The sequence below is a fragment of the Apis laboriosa genome, unplaced genomic scaffold (genome assembly GCF_014066325.1).
Source record: "Apis laboriosa isolate Shangri-la unplaced genomic scaffold, ASM1406632v1 scaffold26_cov146, whole genome shotgun sequence".
NCBI lineage: Eukaryota > Metazoa > Arthropoda > Insecta > Hymenoptera > Apidae > Apis > Apis laboriosa.
Window position 1 is genome coordinate 1,628,959 of NW_025222592.1, and position 22,859 is coordinate 1,651,817.

Here is a 22,859-nt window from a genome sequence, read left to right on the forward strand (position 1 = left end):
CCCACCTCCTCGATCAAATAGGCCGCCACTCGATACCTTGTCTCGGTAGCGAGTCGACGGAATCCGCGTTTCCACGCGATAATCCCGCGCCGCCTTTTTTTCCTCTGCTTCCGTCATGTCCACGTGGATCTTCACTTTCCCCGTTTCGCGACCCCGGAACTGCCGCTAAGGCCGCTATCTCCTCTGTGTATTTAACGACGGGTTTTCTGCGTCTTTATGACATGGGCTTTAATCGTGTAAAGTTTGGTGATGATTAATTTTTCTTTTTTTTTTTTTTTTTTTTGCTTTCTCTTTTTTTTCCTTTCTTTTTCTTTTTCTTATTATAAGGTTATGTCGTTTTTGTATTAAGAAGAATGGTGTAACGAGGTAAATTGATTTATTAATTTTTATGGCTTTTTTGAAATTAATTTGAAGAATCATTAATTATTACTTGAGAATTATTACTTGGAATTATTTCTTAATATACGTATCGTGTTAATTATATATCGTGTTTTATATTCTTAATTAATGTAAAAATGTGAAAATATTAATTGTGTATATAATAAAATTTACAATATGAGATAATATATAATCGAATATTATAATTTGAATTTTGTTTTTTGCATTTGCATTAATTATTCAATGCATATATATTAATTATCAGGTATTAAAATTAATTATTTGCAAAATAATTTTTATACCAATTATATATCTAAACTAAAATTCACAAATTTACATTAATCTAAATGTACAAATAATTTTATAAACACAATATTTAGTCTCTTTAGTTAATATATTCTGCTTTAATCTAATTTTTTTATTTTTTATTATTTTCTTTGAAATATTAAAATGTTACTTAAATGTTACTTAAAACAATGTAATTTCAAATATTTCAATATATCTTCAAATATTGTAACTAAAGGACAATCCTTTAACAAAATAAGAAGATTAAAAAATTTTTAAATATTTTCACACAATCTTAATCAAGATATATATTAAATATATATTAGAGTCTCGTATCCTCGTATTTCTATCAATTTCTCTGACATCCCAAAAATATGCATTTTAACTATCGATCGATTTTACGATCTTCTTACACATATTATAATTGTCTGACGGAGAACCACGGGAGGTCTCGTATTTGCACGTCACGCGAGATTCCCTCATCTCAACGTGTAATTGAATCCTCGCGTGTGCCACACCGTGACACGGAAGCCTGTCTCTGAATTCTGAGTAAGAGCAGTTCTCGCATTGGTTCCATTGAAACGTTTTCTACTCCAACGTTCTGGTTATTCGTTATACGTTTTCTGTACGAGAAAAGTGGAGTTGGGCGTGTAAATTGGTAATTGTATTCATTCCGCCTGTAAGAAAATATCTACGCTTAATGATGGGATCAAATTCAATATATATATACATATATTTATAAATCTGAATCAAATGCAATGCAAAATATTCATTTCGATTCGAATATCAGTAAAATTATATCTAATGATTCATTTTTGTATTTATTTTTCATTGATTTCCAATTTTTTAAATTTAGACAAAAAGAATTTTGATGAAACATAACCTTATTTTACAATAAATAAACAATGGAATATATTTTATACGATGTAATACATATTCCAGGTTATAATATTTGGTAAAAAAGTACAAGTAATTTTTCGCCTTTTAAAATCCACAATAATATTGGACCATAAATATTTTTATTTTTATTGTTATTTCATTATTAATATTTTTATTAAAAATTTTTACTATTTTTTTTTTTTACTATTACATTAAAAAATATTTCAGTTCTGATATACTATGCCTCTTGTCAATGATATTAGAATAATTGTAAAATTCTTGTAAAATGATATAATATCTTATTAATCTTGAAAAAGTACAAATATAAATTCTAAAATAATAATTTCCAAATGATATGCCGTTTCAAAAGAGCAAGATCTTATTCTCTTTTTTTTAATGCAGTTATATGGAATTCAATTCATTACAAAAGTAATGGATTTTAAAATCTTAGAATATTGGAACTTTTTACAAAATATAAATATATATATATATATATATATATACCAAAAAAAAATATATATATATTTTCTAAAATGAAAAAAGATTGAGAATCATTGCCTTAAAGAATTCGAATCTGATTTATTTAAAAATCTATTTATATTTAAAACAATGGTAGTGTTTTATAGGATCTGTAAAAATTAGGACAGTTGATTGATTTTCTCAGAGATTAAGTAGTCGTTGGAATTGGAACAAGAAGTGTAAGCAATCTGATTTTACGACTTGGTTGAATGTTTTTTGGCAACGATTTCTCGTTAAAAGTGGGAGGATGTTTAACAAGGATGCTGATACAATATTGATGATGTGACTATTAAAATATTTGGCAAATTTTAGGGATGTAAGAATTATAATGATATTGAATAATGGAATTGAGAACAAGTGATTTTATTAAGTTATTCCAGTTGAATATTTCAATTAGATATTTTATTAAGATATATTTTTTTTTATTATTTGAATATCAGTTAAAATGGAAATTAATATTTTTTAAGAATATTGTGATAATATTATTAATAATTATTTAAATATTAAAATATTAATTTTCTAAATTTTTGATAAATTTTAAACAATATAATTATTTTATTACTTCTATTTGTTTAATTAATAGTCAAAATGTATTTTTAATTCCAATTTATTTTTTTTCTTCATTCTACGATATTGTTAATGTCATTCAAATATTTTTGTTTGTTTTTCTCAACATTTTATATATTCTCAATTGCCAAATTATAATACTTTAATAAATGTGATATATAGAATAATTTGAATGAAATGATCGAATTTATGCATAAATTTCATTTATTATTTTTAGCTTTTTTTTATATATTAAATATTATTAATTATAAATTAATATTATGTTTCAGTACACTTTGATATGAACTACATTATAAAATTTTATATAATTTGATTTCATTTAATCATTTTTTATGATTTTAATCATAATATAGATATCAATATATAAAATGTAAATTTATAATTATTTTTATATACTATAATGAATATTTATATAATGTAAATTCATATTACTATATTATTATACTCATTGCAGTATATAAAAATAATTATAAACTTACATCATTTTATATGATATCTTTATTATAATTAAAATATTATTGAAATTCTTTATGATATATCAATTGATATATTTATATATCCAATAAATAATATTGTTGAATTAACAAACTATATTTATTTATTCGATCAGGATCTTATAGGACCCAATTATAAAAAATGATTTATTATAATTTATTATAATTTATTATTATAATTTAATATGATTTATTATAATTTAAATAATTTGCACGTTATAATAAAAAAATTATAATTTTATAACTTTAAAATCTTATATCTTTCATCTATTTTAAATCTTCGTAATTCTTTGTAATTCTTAGTTTCAAAATCCAATAGAGAGAGAAAGAGAGAGAGAGAAAAGAATAGATTGAAATAGAGAGAAACAGAATTAGAACTACCTAAAAGAGAAACATTTAAGTTCTTCATTTCGCGTTTCCACGAAACGAAACGTGTTGTCTTATCGCGAGGAAAGAGGGCGATATACGGCCAGAGTTCTTTAATTTCCTACCGTTTCGATAATGAAAACGGAGCATCCCCGTGGCGTTGGTGATTTACGAACGATCTCAAGACGGTTCTTGCTTGATGGTATTTGTGCGCTATGCAAATGCATAGTGCGCCGTTTGGAAACAGGGTCGCATCACTTGAGAAGATCTGTCTCTTTCTTTCTTTCCCCCTCCCTATCTCTATCCTATCTCTTCAATGTCTTGCTCCTCGGCACACCACTCCTCTCTCCTGTCCTCCTTCGTCGTGCTCATTATCACGATTTTCCATTACCCTCGTTCGAATTTCCACGCTACGACGACTTGTACAGTTATATATGACACACACACACACATACGTCCCTCCTACATCGCACATTTTATCCTTATTAGCGATTTAGTTTTGTCGTTGTTTTTTTATTTCTATTTTTTTTTTTATTTATTTTTAGAATCGATCGGTAAGAGAGGAAATGACGTTGTTGCCTGGCCCGTTGGAAATACAATAGCGCCCGATTAACTGTCGCAGGATCGACGCGTCAATTATCCGAGGAGGTAGGTGTTCTCAGAATTGTTGGCGGTTTTTTTTGTCGATTTCGCTCGTTTCACTGGTTCCTGGAAAATGAAGAGAGAAAAACCATTTCTTATGAGCGAGAAAGAAAAAAAGAAAACGTTTGTGTTTCGTATCTTAAATTTATGGAAGGAACTACATATACGTAGCTGGAGTTTTGGTTCTAGGAATTGGAGGGCAGTTAAATAAATAACTGTACGGTAGTTAAGCGGGCAGAAAGTGCGACAGTTAAACGAATTACTTACTTACATTACTTACACAGTTGGTCGCAGAAGTATTCGATTTCCTAAATATTTTATACTTAGTGTTTTATTACATGATTTTATTATTTTCTTTTTATATTTTTTAAACAATTTATCTTGGAGGAATATAGTAAATATTTGGATTACATTTTTGGAATTAATTGTAATAGGAAATCTTTAATATTTTTCCAAATGTTTAAGTAATTAAAATCCATTATTAATATTTAACGATTTTCGGAGATTGCTAGTGTTATTTTACATTATTTTATCTTCTTAAAAACTTTTATATAATTTTTATATAATTATTAAAAGGGAGAAATTTGACTATTATAAAAGGAAATCATGTTTTTTAAATTTGTTTTGGATAAATGTATTTTTATATTAAACTTTTCACATTTCATTAGTTTGTAAAGATTTATCCTCTTATGTCTATATATTCTTCTATCTTTATTCTATAATAAACATTTTTTAAGTTTAGAATTTTTTAAGCTTGAGGATATTATGAAAGAACATTAGAATATTTTCATGATCTTTATATATAAATATAAAATACATAGAGAAAAGTAATGCAAAAGTTAATGGAAATATACATCCAGTGTTAAAAGGTTATATAAATGTTATGATAGCTTAATGTTATATAGTTTGTAGAAACTGGTGATTTTTCATTGGAAAGTGAACCAAGAGAGACTAGAAAATACCATCAATAATAGTTAATGTTGTGCAACGTGTCATTGAAAATAATTCATTCAATTGTGTAAAAGAAATAGCCTTTCTAAAATGAATTCAAGCTATATTATAAATAAAAGTAGAATAATTTCGATTCGAATAGAAATTTCCTAATGTCGGTTCTGTTTTTGAATTTCGCAAAATACTAAAAGCTGTAAGTTATTTAGAAATCAATAGAACAATCAGCATCAAAATTAATTGGAAAGAAGTGAAATTCAATTTAGAAGTGGAACTATTGAAAAATATGTGTTTCATGAATTTATTCATTTTATTAATGGAAATATTTTACTATCTTTATATGATCTTTCATTAAATATTAGTGTGCTACATGTAAAGAGCATTTATACATATTCTCTTTCTTAATATTTATCTTAAGAAACTTCAAATATATATATATTGATTTTATTATATATTAAGAATAAATATTATGAATAAAGATATTGAGAAATCTATTATAATTAATTTAATATAATATTAGATAATGTTAAATATGTAAGATATTATAATATTTATCATAAAATATTATCATAATAATATTAAAACAGATTATTTGTATTATATATTTTATCATATTTTTATAGAATAATTTGGAATATTTTGAAATATTTTATTATATCCAGAGAAACATATTCACATATTTTTATATGAATTTTCATATGAATACATATAATTATATGTAAAATTATTACATGAAATAATAAAAAAAATTCAGTAATTCAACAACAATAATAAAATTCAACAATAATAATAAAAATAAATTCTTATTACATTCGTATATTTTCATCTTTTGTATGAAACTTATGGAAAAAAAGCTTTCAAAATAAATTCCCATTTCCCAAGTCTTCGATTTTTTACCTATTGGTTCGATTTCGTTTCCATTCCACGGTGACACCGAAATTCGGCTATCATTCGTCTCGATCGATCTTTTTGGCCCTGACCTCCTCTCGATTTTTCGCTCGAAAGCGGTTACAAGTGTAATCGTGTAATCATTCGATGATATTATTGGTAGCGATAAATGCACATCGCTAAATAAAAAAGTAACGAGAGATGATGGTGAGAATGAGAATAGACGATGACAGATAATGATAAATAATTATAAATAACAATAGATAACGACAGTCGATGTTAGAGAGCAGTAAATAATTATGAAAAACAAAAATAATAAAATGTATGATAAAAAATGACAATAAATAATAATAGGTGATAAATAATAGTAAGCGATGTTGGACAATAGTAGAAATATAGCAGAAAATAATAAGAAAAAATAGATAATGGTACAACAAACTAAAGAATGATGAATATTGGAGGACAATAGTGAATAAATAATATGTAAAAAAAAATACCAAATCGTTATAAATAATTGCAAAATATATGTATACAATGATTATTAGTGATATATAATAATGAAGAAGAATAAATAATGATAAATAATGAAATGAATAATGCAACGAATAGCAACAAGTAACAATGGATATTGATAAATAGACGTGGTGAATAATGAGAGACATAGTGAAATAATGATAGATACAAATATACAAGAATAAGTAACGAAAAGGAAAATTAAACAATGACAAACAAAGACAAGGCGAAATAAATAACTATAAACAACATTGAACAAAAACAAATGACGGAAAAAAATATCAAACAACAATAGAAGATAATTTTAAAAATAATTAAGACAAAATAAATAACAATAAATAATAATTGTAAAAAAGGATAAATAAGGAAGAAAAAAAATGAAGTAGGATTAAAAATAAATTAAAAAATATACAATATCAAATGATAAAGGATAATCATAAACAAAATAAATAACATATTATTTATTAACAATAATAAAAAAGATAAAAATAACGAAAAATAAAATTAAACAGAGGAATATAAAAATAAATAATGAAATGTAATATCAAACAATGATAAATAATAGTTAAAAAAAAGATAAATAACAGAGAAAAATAAATCACAATATATAGACAGTTACATGTAACATGTAAAAAATGATAAATAACACAAATAAATAACACTGAGCGATAAATGAAAATAAATAATATTCAAACGACGATAAAGAATGGTGAAAGACAAGAGAAATAACAGAGAAACAACGATAGATAGATAATATAAATAATGAAAAAAACTATATCAAACAACAACTGAAAACTTTTGTTTGATTTCAATTGCATAGAAAGCTCACAGCGAACCAGCCCTGGTGTAATCCTATATTGCCGACACGGTTCAGGTTAGTCGCATTCGCCACTCTCCAATGCAAGTAGGCGAGTACAACTAACCGGCCGAGAGAACTAGGCGAAATTAGAATGTTTGCTCGATCATGCATTGCTGTGTATCATCGCACGAAACTTTAATGCGGAATCGGATTTTTCAAATCGTTTAAATAACGAAGATATCTTCTTTTTTTAAGCGAATAAAATATAATTTAGCACGATGATAAATTATAAACTGAATAAAATATAGTTTAAGACAGTGATAAGCTCATGCTCTGGTATGTAATAGAAAACATATTACATATAATTGAACGTATTTAATATATTCGATGAAGTGAAGATTACGTACAAATTCGATAATTATTTTTAATTTAATATATTATTTCAAATTATAATTGATAGATTAAATGTTGAAATGGATAGAAAGCATAGAATTTAGAAATTTTAAAATTTGAAGAATTTAGAAAATAGAAATGAAGAAATAGAAACGATATATAATATTATAATTTAATCTAATCTTATTTAATCTAGTTAAATCTATAATCTAAACATAATTTATAAGATGATAAAGAGAATGCTCTATTTAATATTTAAAAAAACAGGCACATAAGTTAATAGATTTTTCCAGAAATTGATGAATTTAAATTTGAGTAACCAAAACAAATAAAATTTGATATATAAAAATATCAATTCCAATTTACTTATTAAATTATAAATAATTGAAATTTGCATTAGATGAAGCGAAATAGGGAGACAATTAGATGGAGAGCTTCACGTCTCTCATTAAATTTTTTTTAACTAAATAAATAAGCTTCGTTTTAACAATAACCGACATTTTTATATATTAACTTTTATATTTGACTCGACTTTTAAAATATATTGATTCATTGTATAATATCTATTGAGATACATCACAGAATTTTTACAATGCATATACATTATATATGCATTATAATAATTTTGTATATGATGATTATATGCAAAATAATCGCTTAAGAGAAAAAGTTTAATAAGAACGATTACGATACACGATCGTTCCAAAGCAACTTTCATCTTTCAAAACAAAGATCTTTCTCAAGAAACGATATCTTTCCAAACCCGTCGAAAGGAAATTAAATTTTCGAGAGGAGGCACGATTCTTCTCTCTTCGGATCTTTTACTCGATACGGCGAGCAAATGGTTTCACTTTTAGGTCACCTTCGCGTAAGTACATTCAGATTTCACCATTTCTACCGACAGTATTACCGACTTCGGATCCTTTCGCTCTCTCGAAACTGCTCGATACCTCCTCGTTTAATACCGATATATCCTCGAGCGAACTCAATGCCAGAAATCACAGATTGAATTCAAAGAGCAGAGGAGGGGGGAGAGGACACACGTCCTTCGTTGTAATACGATTTAATCTATCAAACGGGCTTTAAACAAATTACCTTCATCGAGGTAACAAAAAGTTTTACACCGGTGTTTACAATAGCGGCGATATTTCTTATGTAATGGCCGATATGTTGGAAGCGATCAATCGCGCGTTGTGAGAGCACACCCACCACTTTATCTCGACGACCTACGCGTGGTAGAACACGGTCTTGGGACTTGTGTGCGCTTTTACTTATCTTGGAGATAAGAAAATTTTATTAAAATATAGTTTTTATTGGTATTGTCCTCTTAAGTTGAAATGTTCTATCTATCTATTTGCTTTTTTTTTTTTTTTTTCGTTTTTCAAGATATCAGATCGTTGCAAAAGAGTTGAAGAAATATAAATTGATCGGTTAAGGGAATTAAAATGGCAATGAAAATGGGAGTATAAGTGATTGAAATTGAGTGACTAAATTCTTTTTTCTATTCAATTAAATTTGATTTACATCTGAAAAAAATCTGAAGATTAAAGATAAAAAGAGATTATAAAATTATTGTTGATAATATTTTTATTATTTAAAATTAACTTATGAACTAATGAAATTGTGATTATCATTTATAAGATTCATATTTTAATAATATATGAATTTTGAATTTATAAATCAAGAGTTTAATTAAAAAACGTTTTTTTAATAATTATTGTTTTATTTATTAAAACAATATTATTATAATATTGTTTTATTCGTACGATTTTTTCAACAGTTTATTGTAAATATTTCACGTATAAGAATCTATAATTTTCTGGATAAGAATTTCTGAATAGGTAAGAGTGAGAGTAAAGTAAAAGTGAGGGGTAAAAGTAAAAGGAAGACGAAAATGTCGTATGAACGTAGATTAGTGAGAGTTAAGCAGTATATGCACATAAATTGGTATGAATTAAAATAAGTAGTGTAATTTAATGTGAATAAAAAATTCTATTAAAAATAAGAACTACGAATAATAATATAATAGGCCTCGTTTCCAAGAGTGTTGGAATTTTAAAATTATTATATTTTTATAGTTTGAATACTTTCTAAAGCACTTCAAATATCGTTATGTAATATTTAACATGTTTTAACTTATTTATATTTTTTCGACGCTCTATATATTCATATCTTAATGATACGAATATGCCCATATATCTCTACTAAAACATAGGTTCGAGTTTTCTAAATTACTACGTTTGCAGAGCTCAACTTGTATCTCACATAAATTATTAATGCACGAGTAAATTATTCTTATACTATTCGTAATTTATGTACTAGCTACCAATTTTTTTACAATGTTAGGTGAAATAAAGTGTACGAGATACATATATATTTTCATAAAGAAAATTTATAAAAATTTTTATGATTTTTAAATTAAATTTTATTTTTTAAATTTAAATTAAAAAAAATTTTTAAATTTTTGCGATGTTTTAAAAAATTTTAAATTTTCAATTTCAAAATTTTAAAAAGTTTTAAATTTCCAATTCTTCCAATTTCTAAATTTTTGCAAATTTCAAAGTTTCAATATTCCAATTTTCAAACTTTCGAGATCTATAAAAATCCACGAAATTTTTTAAAATTCTCGATTTCTTAACAACTTTTCCAAATTCTTAATTCTTTTTCAAATTTCCAACCTCGTAATTTTCAAAATTTCCATGTCAAAAAATTCTCTGTCAATTCCACGCGCGAATTCGACCAACTTATCCATCAATCTCAGATTCCCACCCTGTCGAAGCAATCTTCCAGCGCACGCCTAAATAGGGTAACCTTTTCACACGCGCAACCCTTTCCCGATTGGAAAGGTAAGCGAGAAAGGGAATGAGGTCCCGGAGGCGTGACCGGTTTGCCAGTTCATTGCTACCTCACCTTAAGGCCGGACCGAATTTAACCGCGAACGAATCCTAGCCGGGAATGAATTTTTTATCACGACCCTGGAGATAAATTTACAAATATGATGAAGCCGAGGATCTAAATGCCACCAGCTTTCCCGAACACGTCTCCGGCCTAACTCGTTTCGCCATTACGAAACGTCTTGTTAACGTAACTGTAACCGAGTAATCGTCGCTCGAATGCCGTCACCGGTTGTAAAAATGTTTTTGTTTCTGAGAAGACGCTCGATACCCGCCGAAATGAGAATGAGTTGATTAACGTGCTCTATGCTCGAGACCGTTTCGACGGTGATTTGGAAGGTTTTTTAAGAGGAATGTTGTAAATTGAAACGATGATTAGTTCGAGTTATTTTATTATTTTTATTTTTATAGTATGGATAGTCAGTGTTGATATTGAATGGAAATTATTTTTTTGTTGGTACGAATATAATATTTTAAAGAAATTTCGAATATGGAGTATTTAGAAAATGTATGTTAGAAATTGTATTGAACTTGTTATAGGAATATTAATAGAATTATTTTATTCGCAAGATTCGAGTAAAATTTCAATTTCAAGTATGGGATATTTATTGTAGCAATTTTTATTGTATACAATATTTATTGTATGTACGTACGTGTTATTTAGATTTATTTTATTGGTTGAGAATTGATTATTTTAAAGAAATTTTAATTTCAAATATAGTGTACTATAAAGATTAAATGTTATTTTTAATTTATTCAGTATTATCGATTGTATAATCGGTTGTGCAGGCTGATAGCTAATCTTTGAAAAATAGATAAAAATTTGAGTCCGTCCTTGACAATGAAATTGTTCACGATTCTTTATAATCAATCTGATAACAATTAGATAAATCTTTGATAACATTGTACACGATATAGGATATATAATAGATTGGGATACAATTATTACAGACAGAATACTAAATATTTTAACGTAGACCAAAAACATTTTAACGCTTTTGGAAAAATTTTCTCGAGATAAAAATATGATATATGCATAAGAAATTTTAATTAATTAAATCATTTCTGTTAATTTAGATTTTTAATTTAATTCTAATAACTCGTTAATCCCTATACTATTTCCAATTTATAAAATTTGTAGAATTTTTAGAATTCGCAGTACTTACGAAGCTTGTAGTTATCATTCTCGTGTAAGGATTACCGTTACATTTTTTCCATCCCTGATGGGATCGAACAGATACCGAAAAAAAATTTATTCCGACACGCAGAGTTTAACAAGCAACCGTTAAGATGATTATTAATGATTAACGACTAAAAAACGCGGCTAGTTGTTATCCGACAGATCGCGGAGGCACATACAAAAGGCTCGTTGTGACGAGAGAGGACTTGGTCTCGGTCCACTTACCGCGGGGCGACGTCGCAAACACATTCTACTTGCGATTTGGAGCACGTACACTCCCCTTCAGTATGAGTATTAGGCACTTTGGATTTATTTATTGGCACATCTGTTTGTCTCGTATGATATATGATAATCGATAGAAAGATTGTTTGAATTTTATTGAATTTTATATTTGTATTTGAATTGATAGAAGAAGGAGAAATGAAATATTAATTCACGTTGAAACAATGTGTACGATAATTGTTGAATTTATTTAAAAATATAGGGAAGATTAATATGATCAAAAATATATTTAATCTTATTTATATATAATGTTTATTTTATTAATGAATGTATAATATAATATATAAACTCTTTTCTCTAATTTCAAAATTTTTCATTTTGAGAAAAGAATAAGTGTTCTTTAAGTGTTCTGGATTGGTAATATTGTCTACTTTTCATTCTCAAAATATTTTAAAAAGTATTTATTAAAACTTCTATTTTATTATACAACATAGTTCGTCTGGTCGAATGTTTTTATTTAAAAAAAATAAAATAATTTTTTTTAGGAAAAAAATTTGGAAATTGAATTTTAGTCCAGATACAAATTGGATATAAATTGTTCACGAAGGATTAATTATGCATTACATATTAACTTTTGTTTAATATTTTTAGGCGTTGATATTGTTTTAGAATATTATAATAATATTCGTTTATAATTATTTATAATTATTATTAACGATTTAATAATTTATTATTATTCAACATTCCTCGAGTAATTACAAGGATAATAAGTTGATGATCGAGGCGAGCTCAGCTTCGTTTTAAACGACAAAATTCCTGCCAGAATTCATGGAGGGGGCGCTTTTATCCTTTTAAACGCGGATTCGAGAAGAGGCGACGAGTTAACTCGCCTTTTGTGAGAAATATTTCCGTAACGGTGGATGAGATTAACTATTTAAATGCCTCTGGCATTAAATATTCGCTGTTTGCACTTTTGCATGAGTAATATTGCCTCGTTATACTTATTTAATATTTATTCTATATTTTATGCGAATTTTTATATAGATGTATTCGTATATTTTTTTTTTTTATTCTTGTATTCAGATTAAAATAATTACAATGAGTTAAAATTGTGCAGAAATGTTAATATAAAATTACATATGAATTTAAATAAATCTTTTTCTTATCGTAGTATTATTTTTTTTTGTAGATGATTTATTTTTATGGTTATTGCAAATGCAAAGAAGCAAAAAATTTTTAATTTAAACGAAACAAATATAATTGAAAAAATTTATATTATAAAAAGTGGATAAGAATCCTTGGATTTGAAGATTCATATTACTATGAATGAAATGCAAGAAATAAAAATTGAAGAACCACTAAAATTTGGAAAAAATAGAGTAAAAATAGTTATTTAGAATTCGTGATGAAAGAAATAAAAATTTAAATGAAGAAGTAATTAAAAATACAATTGTATTAAAAAATCTTAAATCCAAATATTGCATGATGCAGTAATTTACATTTTTTACAATTATATATTTTGCTACGAATCCTGATTTGAATAATGCTGATAAAAAAAATAAAAATTTAAATAAAAAAGATACAATTTATTGTTTGATGACTAAATAATTTGTATTTTTAATTATTTTCCTGGCGATAGATATTCTAAAAAAATATGTGAAATATTTAAAATATTTAAACATTCTATAATCAAATAATTTTTTTTATTCAATAATTTTACAAAGAGCAAAAAAATTCTTTTGCAATCCGTAAATTTGACTTTCGGACTTTTTGTAACAGAATTTGTAATTTCGAATTATTCTCCGCGTATCTCGATTTTAATTAAGTATGATTCTTATATATTTCGAAAAATAGGCAAGAAACCATTGGTTTAGAGAATCTTTCGATCATAGCGTAATGAGGACTGCGAAGAGAAATAAAAAGACTGCTGATTACACGTTTCAACATCGATTGTTGCGTAAAGCGAGGCGTCTGTTGGCAAACCGGCACGATCGTGGAACCGCATTGTTGTGCGAGGCTGTTCTACATTTTTGGAGAACGAATTGGGTTCATGATCGATATCATCACGTTTTTTTTACGATCGTCAATCGTTTTTTTTTTATCATCGACAGAATGCTTTTGAATTTTTATTTTTTTCAATTGCATCGATCGTAAAATCGACATCCATTTCGAGAAAATTAATTAAAATTACTGGAGCACAGAATTTTTAAATCCAAGATTTTTTTTATTTATTTTTCCGGACATCATTTTCAATAATAATTTATTCGTTTAGATTTTCATTTTTTTGCATTAGTGTCTATATATAAAACCAATATTCAAAAGAAATAATGAAAAACGTACATTTTTATATCCAAAATGTTACTATTTTTCAAAATATCGATATCAATTTTAATTGTTATAAAATTAGGGTAAAAAAGAAGAAAAATAATCGAAAATATAAATTATTCTATTATAAAATCTTCATTATTTTATCTCTATTTTTTAGAACATCAGTCTGGATTGCTAATTTTTTTTTTCAATTTTTATTTCTTTCACATTTCTTTTACCTATAAAATCAGAATTCATTGAAATAAAAATATAATCGAAAACGCAAATTATTCAAACTTGGAATTTAATTCTCATAATATATATTTCAATCGTGATTTCTTTTTATTTATTTTACAAATACAAACGTAATACCATAAATTCTTGAATTCGCAAATTATTCGAATTTTCGAAAATTCTCAAAATTTCTCACACATATTTTTCATAATATCGATTTCGATCGTTCAACTTTTAAATTTCCCTTTTAAATTATAAAATCGATATCGACATATCAAATAACGTAATCGAAGTCATACGGGTTCGATCATCGCGAAGAGACGATCTCGTGGATCCCTCTCTTCCTTTTTTTTCTTTCTTTTTTTTCTTTCTGCGGTCATACGGTAATTATGCTTGTGCACGAATGGCCTATTTAATTCAATGAAACGAGCCATTGACGAGCCTATTCAGCCATACGATGACCACGAGGTCACGTAACACAACGGACCACACCCACACGCGGACGCACACCAGCGTGCATTACACCCACGCAACGCGTGTACCGATATATACCACGAGCACGCGTGATCGTACGATTAATTTGATTTTATGGATGGCCAATCTTGCGATCCCATTGGAGAGACGTTGGCGAAACGAAGTAATAATCGAATTGAGTGTTCTTAACTATTTCGAGGTCTTGTAAAATGGAGGTTAGGTTCCCCACTTGGGCTCTTTTACGATAATGTTCAAAAAGATCGGGGCAAAATTAGAATTCTTCGTATTATATTTATATAGTTTTTATATAGTTATATAGTTTCGCATTATATTTAGATAGTTTTTGTTAATGGATAGAAATGACTAGAGTTTTTATTTTTTTTTTTATTTGAAGTTGGTATTAAGATATGTGAAAATGTTATCTGTAATAAGTTACGAATAAAAATAAATAAATTTCATTAGAAAACTATTAACTATTATTATTTTATTTATATATAAAGTATATTTTAAATATATCGAAAATTTAATAAAATATCGTAATTCCTAATAATAAATGAATAATTTACGAATTATTTGAAATTGAAATATAAACAATTGAATCTGTTAATTATTTTAAATAATAATCTTATTTAAAATTTGAATTAGAAAGAAATAAGAATTTTTAATTATTTTTATGATTTTTTAATGATACTAGCGATATATTGCTAACATGTTAATATTATCGATAACGATAATATATTTATCGGTTATTAATAGTCATTTAATTCTAGGCTAAACTTAATGAAGAATAATGTCTGACTTTGAAGATTTTGTTGTCAACTGCTCGTTGACAATACAGCATTCATTGCTGATACGTTAAAATTAATTCAGAAATATTCACTTTCGATATAAGTCATGGAATTAATTGAAATTTGGATTAATTTGAGTTGAAATTGCTGCAAAGTTATGTTTAATAAAAATTAAATATACAAGATGAATCTCGTAATGATAATTTCAAACTAACTTATTCGTTTTATGAAAAAAAGTTTCATACAAAAGTTGTACGATACAGAAGAGAATGTAATATAGTGTTATTAATTTTGTTATAAATAAACACGTGAGACATATACGAAAAAAAGAAAGAAAAATTTCTTCTAAAGTAATATCTTTTTTTATAAGGAATAATAATTCATCGATTAATTTGTTTAAAAAAATGATTCCGTTTAAAAAAGAAAACAATTTTCGCATCATACAACTTTTGCATGAATTTTTCATAAAATATCATATTTTTTCACAAAATGAATAATTTACGAATTATTTGAAATTGAAATATAAACAATTGAATCTGTTAATTATTTTAAATAAATAATCTTATTTAAAATATTCGAATAGCATTAATTTCTAACTAATATAATTAACTGCTCTTCCGTATCTAATCATGCTTCGAATAAATAATTCATTGAAGTATTTTTTTATTCTTTCTTTCAACCATTAAAATTTTCCCTGTCTGAATACTCTTTAAATTTACACAACAATTCACAGTATGGACACTTTTGTGAACAACAAAGATGGCAGCAAAATCTTAACGATTAAAGTTAAGAATAAAGTTATTCTTCTCTCAACTGGTGCTTCAGTAACAATTTATTATTCAAGGCAAATAACCATCGAAATGCAGCAGCGAACCGTCGAGATTATACAAAGAGCAATCAACTACTTACCAATAAATGTTATTCGACCATTGCAAGTAAATCAACTTATCAACTTAAATTAACTTTATTCCAAAATTTTAATTAACCAATTAATTTTTTCATCCCACTAGAAATGTCCAATTCTGGCGAACAGCATGCAATTATTCGAATATACACTTTTACCTACTTCAAAACATCTTTGCCTAGTCTCAACCTTCTTTCCCTCCAAAACGAGAGCACATGTTGCAAGTCGTCTTTCAATGCTCGTTTTACTTAACCATTACTAACCACGTTCCACTTGCACGATCTATTGCTAAACATCTCTCGAAAGGTTTCCGCGTTCCTTGTCGAAGAAAAAAGGATCTCGAATCGTTCCTCTCTTAATACAGACCCCAGACATCAGTTTCAAAATTTCTTCGCCGACATTTCTCAACACGCGTGGTCTCGTTTTCCTTCGTTTAATCAGAGAAGCGGAGTGAAAACGGCAGAATTTCCACGGGACGCGTTGCGAGTTGTTCGTTGCACACTTCGAGTGGCCTCGATTCCTTTTTCTCCACTTTCTCGCTGATTTTTCTGCCCGAAACAGGGCAACAATGTTGCGAACCATTGCCCCTCAGAAGCTCTCCCAGGTACTCTGCTCTGCTTGCCATTTACGTTGCAATTTTTTTTCACATAGTGATATATGTAATGACGTTTCAAAAATAATGAGATTGATGTTACAGAAATGTTTCAGCATAAGATTGGCGCAAAGTTTTTAGTTTTGGTGGCGTTGTTAAAACGATTCTATTGAAATTGTTAGGTTCTCTGGATGTTGCTCATTATTCCAAAATTAGATGGATTTAAATTAGGAGAATATGGAAGCTATGCACTCGAGCAGAAATTTATTTAACAAATAATGATTTGAAATATTTGAATATATTTTAATTGAAGCTCTTTATTTGAAAGGGTCAATTAAGAAAATTTAAGATGAAACGAATATTTGAATTGATAATTTGAAGGAATAATTCATTCATTTTTTAATGGAAAACTACTGTTCACTATGTATAATAATTTTTAGAATATGTATTAAATTATCATAAACGTGTAAACAATAAGAATAGCAAATAACAAGTAATTTATTTCATGAAATATTGAATAAATCATTTATTAATTGCAAATTCATGTATTTTCGTATAAAAATTTCAAACACTTTATGAATATATATTCATGTTTATTTCAGAAATAAATTAGATATTTTACTTTTTTATAAATAATTTTAAAAAGTAATTTCAAAATAATGTAATATGAAAATTCCTTGTTAATGTCACATTGAAAACGTTTGGCTGTGGAATCGCAGCCAAATTGATCAAATTCATTTAACAAAATTCGCATAACGTTCCTCGATGTCACTGTAAAACATACTCTTAAAATTCATTGTCAAATCATTTGTGTTTCCAATCGAATTAAAATCGACAATGATAGAGATTGAAAGAGATAGAGTAGAGATTTTTATATTTTAACAAAATAGCATTAAGTTATGTTGAAAATTGAGAGTAGTTTCGTTACTATTTAGATATCTCATATATGTCTGATCATAAGGGTGCGTATCCACTTGTAACGTATCATCATATGTATCCTTATACTACGTATCAATGTAAACAGATGAATAAGTACATTCTTGTGTATCATACATTTGCTAGAAAAGTGACAAAACAACTCAATAATAATTCAAGAATGCATATGAATATTGAATTAAAATATCAAGTTGAAAGTTCACAATTTGAAAATTCATTTATAGAATTCTATTAATGAAAAGTATTTTGAGAAATTGTATTATTTTTCTAGCGAAGATATTAAAATAAATATTATTTTATTTTTCGTTATAAACAATTGTAATAATTTTGTTTTAAAAATTAAATGTAATAATTGTTTGATGTTGTATTTTTAAAATGACATTGCCTATAATGAGTTAATATAAACATATATTAATATATTAATATATTAATGGAATATCTTTGAAAAATCAATTTTAGAAGCCAAAATTAATGTGAAAGTTAATATATAGAAATATTATTATTCCTAACCATATATTATTACACAAATTATTCACAGATAAGAGATCATTTATCATAACTCAACTTGGTTAAATGTCATTATTATCGTCAATTATATAAGATTTAATATATTCATAGAATATCTTTGATTCTAAAAATTCAAAACAAACATAAAAATTGATATACAATAATATCAATTAATACTTATTTATTACAAGCAATTAAGTTCGACCTCGGATAAAGCGAGACAAAAACATAATATGCAACGGTATAACAAAAGACAGAGCGATCAACATTTGACTATATATATATATATATATATATATATCTTATTCCACAAACATATTACCATATTAACACTCCTAGGCTATAAAATTAAAAACGAAGCCTCGAACGAAAAAATTATTCCTTTTTTTCGATATATTCCTAACCTAACTTAATCAATATTTTACATATCAACTTTTATATCTATTTTAGCCTCTACGATCGACTTTCGAATATAAAAAAACTACGAATAAATTAACACGCTATATAAGCCATACATCATAAAATCGTTTTCTCATTAAAAAGCCTCATTATTCCCTTTTCACATATATTCTTATTTTTACACCACTAGAGATAGAATCACCATTCATACCATGATTTCTACCATGATTTCTCTACCGAATGGATCCAAACTGGAATTGTTTCAAATCCCATTGCTACATTCACACAATGCCTTCTAGCCTCTCGCGTCACGCGATAACGAGCCGAACAGAGGAGGTTATGGTTTCTCGAGCGATTGTCGCGCGTTCAACGTATTGGTGGCGCGCCAGTAGCGACACTCGAGATGACGATGGTACCGTGGCACGTTACAGTGACGGGGTTACGCTCCTACTTACGGGGAACGCGGTTAGCCTAGATCACGGTGGGACGGTGAGGCCACGTGCACAAGAGCGGGCAGGGTACGAGCTCCACGAAGGGGGCCACGCGATAAAATCCCTCGACACCTCGAGGAGAACACGATACTCTTTTCTGCAGCTGCACAGGAACCAACCGCTCGAACTGGACGCCCGATTTCGCTCGCGTTGCAAAAGCTGCCCCGTTTTTATTGTGGGAACTGTTGGTGTGCACGGAATACGTGATTATTACGTTCACGCTACTATCATCGAGCGACGTAATCGGCTGGTAGATGAGACGAGTTGCGTTACGTGGGATCTTTAGGTATGCTTGCAGTGTAAGCGAATCGAGATCGAGTTTTTCGTCCGTGGTAATTTATTGTTAGAGGAGATGTACATCGAGATCGAGGAGAATTGAAATTGATTATTTTTTTAAAACAAGAAATTTGTTTAAAAGAATTTTTTAAAAATATGAGATTTTGAATTATACGTATAATTAATGGATTTCTTTCCTAATATATTTTTTGATTTTTTAATTTTTATTTCTATTGCATTATCAATCGTAATATTTTTTTTGTTGCTTTGTTATATATTTATTGATATTTTAAAGTGATTATGTGAAATGATTGTTGATGATTATGAATTTTTGCAAAATGATTTTTCTAATTCAAATTTCTTTCAAAATTATTTTTTACCTAGTAAGAAACATTAAGTACTTGCTGAAAACAAAAATCCTATTAAACTATTGAAATACTTTTTTTTAAAGAAAACTATTCTAATTTTTTATTTATTTATTTTTATCAAGATAATCTTAACTTTTTTGGAATATGTTTATTAAGATATCCTACATTTTTGTAATTATATTCTTTGAATATATTTTTAATGTATTTATTTCTCCTAAAAAATTCCTAGAATTACATTCTTTTATTCGTTCCTCCAAACTTTTTATTTATTTTTATTAATATACCTTGGTCGAGAACGCATGACGTGCCTCATGCTCACTCACATCTTTGCGTATGACAAAACTCGAAGGACCACCCAAAAGAAATAACGGCTTTGGGTCCACGATGCATAAAATTCTTTATTTTTAAGGCTTGACAAGTGTTTCCAAACGTATAATAATTTTCGAAATAAAGGGTTCTTCTCAAAGTTATTCCTACAGAATTTTTTTACTATCTTCCAACTATTTATTTATTTCCCCTTTAAATGGGGACCCCACCCATTCATGGTGCATTTCCATCATCCATGGTGATAGTTTGAGAATTGCAGGATCGTGGATAAGATTTCATGGAAACCCATAACTCTTTCCAGAAAACTAAAAGGCATATTTTCTAACCGATGTTTTAACCATTTATAACCTGTCAATTTACGGTCGGATTGGACGCAGTGGACTCGACAAATTGCCTGTTTAAACCGTAACGGTCCTCGAAAAGCCTTGTCGCCAAATTTAGAAAGTTCTGAAGTCCTCTCCCCATCCTCCCTCCTCTCCCTCCCAAAAAAAAAAAAAAAANNAAAAAAAAAAAAAAAAATAAAAAACGAATGTCATAAAAAATTGTCATAAACGGTGAAAGTGCGAAGCGTATCTTATATTTTTGCAATAAATTTTTACATAAATTTATTTTTCCTAAAATACCTTCCATTCTTGAAATACAAATAATATTTCACGTATCTATTCATCCTTATTATATATGTATATATATATATATATCTTTATTTCAATTATCTTCGAAAAAATACTCGAAGAAAAAGAATCGATATTTTCACAAATTTTTCAACATCAACTAACGATATTCCATTCCATTCGTGAGGAAACGCGAGAACACCGCGTGCATCGGTTTTGCATCGTCGAGCGCAGTTTTCGTGAGGAGATCTCTTTCGCTGAGACCTCGTGCAACCTACCTACCTACATAAACACGATGCTCCGCTTTGCTTTCCGTTCTCCTTACGAGCCCCTGCATTGCACCTCCTCGAGAAAAATGAGAGAAAGAGGGGCAGATGGCGCGGGCCCCCCGGGGAGGGGGATGGAAGGTGGGTTGCGAAAAAAGGTCGAGAGTTGAGAGTAGGCAACCCAATTTTGCGACGCTCGCCTCTAGGTATTTCGATGTATCGCGGCATGGGTCAAGGTCGCCACGACGATTTTTTTTTTAAAACCAGCCAAGTGTCAGTCGTTCCAAATGATTCCCAGAAACGGAGAGAGATCTCGAAAAAGCTTACGTTTTTCCCGCGAATGCCCAACGTGCACGTGACTCCCCCCCACTTTTTTTTCTTTCCATGACGATTATCGTGGAGGAGGCACAGGTTTCGTCTCCTTAACGGATTAATCTGGGCTCGTAATCTTGCGGGATATTTTTGGCAAGATCGAAGATCGATCGTAAAGTGAATTGGTTCTTTTTATTTTCAGAGATTCGTAATTTTGGCAACCTGTTTGTAATAAAAATTTCTATTATTTTTTTGACTATTTTTAAAAATTTCTATTTTTTTTTTTTTGATTATTTTTTTTGAATTGAAGGTTTAGAAATGTTAGGAAGTGGATATTAGGAAGGGAATTTAGCTGTATTTGATAAATGGTGATTAATTATTGATAGTTGATAGGTGATAAGTGAGAGTAGAAACTTGACAGGTGATAATTTGTACTTGGCATCTAAGAACTGGTAACTGGTGATTGTCAGTATATTATGATTCTATTACTTTAAGATATTATGCGTTAACATTGATAGATTTTTTCAATCAGGATTTGTTATTCTTTTTTTGCAAATACGAACAATTTTTACAATTCTCTTTCCAACATCTAGTTATAATCGAAAAATAGATATCTGGAAGTATAATACAATGAATTTTTCTTAGAATTTTTTGCCAAGACAAATTCGAAAGAGATTCCATCCTATCATTCCATGAATTAAAAAATTGTTAAATTCTCGCCTATCAATTGTCAATAGTTAACAATTTAGTTATCAACAACCTGTATCCACTTCCTAATAATAAGTTATTACACCACTTATTTTCAACTATCAATATTCATCGATTATCAAACAGCCAATTAGCTTGTTATTTTCTAATTGGCTGTTCCTAAGTTCCTAATTGCCAATCATCGACACATATTTATCACTAACTTTTTAAACTTCCAACTTCTCGTTAATAAATAACAAATAACGATAATCAGATTTCTCGAATATCCAACTTCATTCCCAAAATTTTTCAATCCTCTCTTCCCTTCTCCCCCAGGAGAATAACACTTCCTGTTTCCAAGACATTTTTACCCAAACCTATTATTCCACTACCCACACCGCTCGCTTCGCGCG

The 22,859-nt window shown here is 27.9% G+C and overlaps 1 protein-coding gene across 2 annotated transcripts in view; it reads left to right on the forward strand.

Annotated features, from left to right (window-relative positions):
* The window catches only part of LOC122713890 (protein roadkill), a 189,152-nt gene that overhangs the window by 52,838 nt on the left and 113,455 nt on the right, over nucleotides 1-22,859 (forward strand). The window contains exon 4 of one of the 2 annotated variants that reach the window (XM_043934712.1): nucleotides 4,034-4,136. The exons of the other annotated variant lie outside the window; for it this stretch is intronic. The gene's annotated coding sequence lies outside the window, so the exon portion shown is untranslated. The remainder of the gene's footprint in view (nucleotides 1-4,033; nucleotides 4,137-22,859) is intronic. 2 annotated transcript variants of the gene reach the window in all.